This window comes from Sinocyclocheilus rhinocerous, unplaced genomic scaffold, assembly GCF_001515625.1.
Source record: "Sinocyclocheilus rhinocerous isolate Xijiao unplaced genomic scaffold, SAMN03320098_v1.1 scaffold3693, whole genome shotgun sequence".
NCBI classification, from domain to species: Eukaryota; Metazoa; Chordata; class Actinopteri; order Cypriniformes; family Cyprinidae; genus Sinocyclocheilus; species Sinocyclocheilus rhinocerous.
Genome location: NW_015630705.1, coordinates 131,918 through 134,344, shown reverse-complemented (window position 1 = coordinate 134,344; position 2,427 = coordinate 131,918). Strand labels below are relative to the sequence as shown.

The window sequence follows — 2,427 nt, the reverse complement described above, 5'->3', positions numbered from 1 at the left end:
AACTATACATAAAATATATCTGCATGAAACAGAAACAGCAGAGCTGAATGAGACGCAGATTCACTCTCTGCCAGCAGGTGGCGCTTAAAGCGTTTCCGCTGTAAACAAAGAAGCGCTGCACATATGAACTAGATGCAAGATGAAAAGAAAAAATACCATGTAAACTTTTCTAAAGACAGTCAGTTCCCCTCAGACATACATTCATATAAACTCCTACCCCTAATTGAATCACGATTTGTTTAGCATCTCAACCGATTTGAATCGTCACATATTTGAATCGATTTTCAACCGGCTCGCGGTTAATCGTTACATCCCTAACCAAAAGGTAATATTATATTACATTACAACAATTTATATTGCTGCAGAGTGACGTGAGAGAACGATAAATCCAGAAAAATGAAAGCAGACAAAACAGAAATTCTAAAAAAAAAAAAATTCTTAGGGCACTATTGTAAAAATGTTAAAAACAAAATTATTAAATTGTTAAGGTTTTATGAATTCAACTGATGAGACATGCTTTGTGATTATTAAAATGTAATTAAACCATTAAAACAATCCAGAAAAAAACAAAACAGGAATTTGGGGTAAATAAAACAGAATTTGGGAACTTTTAATAAATTGCATGCATTTCATGATTTTAATTAATGAGACATGCGTAAACATTAAAATGGGATAGATAGATAGATAGATAGATAGATAGATAGATAGATCTTTAAATAAATTGTTGGCAAATTGTAGTTTCATTAAAGTTTCATGATTCAATTAATTAGACATGATTTTGATTACTAAAATTGAATTTTACCATGAAAATGTAATACCGAAAAATTTTATATGAAAAAAAAGAATTTGTGAATTTATGCAAACAGAATTTATGGGGGGGGGGGGAATAAGACAGATTTGAAAGGGATCCAAACATAGCCCCTAAATTAAACAACCACTTTTCTCCAAAACCTCATCTTCCAAAAGCATGACAGTCTCAGCGCTGTTTCACTGATATCAGTGAATACAGTATTAATGTTTTATGCTGCTACACATGAATTCAGTACTGCGGTGTTGTTGATGAATGTGTGTGTTTATAAGGGCACAGCTGTGTGCCACAGGAGTTATTATTATACCACACTTCATATGGCCTGATCTAACATCAGCACGAGAACGTTTCACTTTCGTATTCGAGCTGCAGTCACCCGAATCAACACGAATCAGCCGAGCAGAACAGACTCACAGCAATGCTGATCAGTGTGGAATAAAGCACTTCAGATGTTTACAGATGCTCGGTCATGATCAGCCTGTTCTGAAACACACATGAGCTTTCCTGAAGTAAAACAACAGTATTTTCTCTATGCAAAAAATTGTTAATGTTTTATGCCTTCATTTGATTACAGTTGTTTATACTAACTTTATATCAAATCATAAATCCAGAAAAATTAACCCCACATTTCTGAAAAATAAAACATTTCTTAGTTCCCTATTGTGGTAAAACTAATGAATTATTAAACTGTTAAAATTGTATGAATTCAATAATTGACAAGACGTGCTTTTTGATTATTAAAATTTAATTAAAACATTAAAACAGAATTCAGAAAAAAATAAAAATGGAAAACACTGGAAAAACATAAATAATCAATCAATCATAGGGCCATAATAATGTAATTTTTGTTACATTTCACAAAAAAATGTAACAAAAAAATGTGAAAAAAAAGACCAGAATTTATGCAAAAATAAAAGACAGCACAGAACTTCTTAAATAAAACATTTCATAGGGCCCTGTTATTATTATTATTATTGTAACAATTCAACTGATTAAACATGGTTTTTGATTAAAATTTAATTAAACCATTGAAACTGATGTGGGGGGGGGGAATTAATTTGGAAACTATTAATAAATTGTTGTTAAATTGTATGAGTTTTTATGATTTTAATTAACTAGACATGCTTTCTGATTGCTTAAATTTTTATTGAACCATTAAATTACAGACACAAATGAGCCAGGAGTACAGAGCTAGAAAATGTGCTCAGCTCATCTGTTCTGGAAAAGGCAGAATACGTTCATATCGAGATCTCAGACGACTGCAGAATTCTCATTCTCAAATATGAGTTTCACACTCATACAACGCTGTAAATCAGCGCACACAGTAAATCACACACGCGGTTATTAAGCTCATGTTTGATGGCGTCACACATCATTATCCACCAGCCAATCAAACGCGCTCACATCTGCTGGACTTTCATCAGAACAGCACAAGATCACGTTTCTATGTCTGGAAACGCTCAACGGGAGACGATAAGAGTCTGATGTTTGCCATTCCTGATCCTGTCAGTGTCCACACAACAAACAGAGAAAGAGAAAGAGGAGAAGACAAATAACCGGCTCTCCTGGAATGAGTCCCCCCCCCACACACACACACACACACACACGGACACACACAC

At 33.7% G+C, this 2,427-nt stretch overlaps 1 protein-coding gene across 1 annotated transcript in view; it reads right to left on the bottom strand.

Moving 5' to 3' along the window:
* The window catches only part of tbc1d8 (TBC1 domain family member 8), a 36,887-nt gene that overhangs the window by 33,285 nt on the left and 1,175 nt on the right, over positions 1-2,427 (bottom strand). The window lies entirely within an intron of this gene.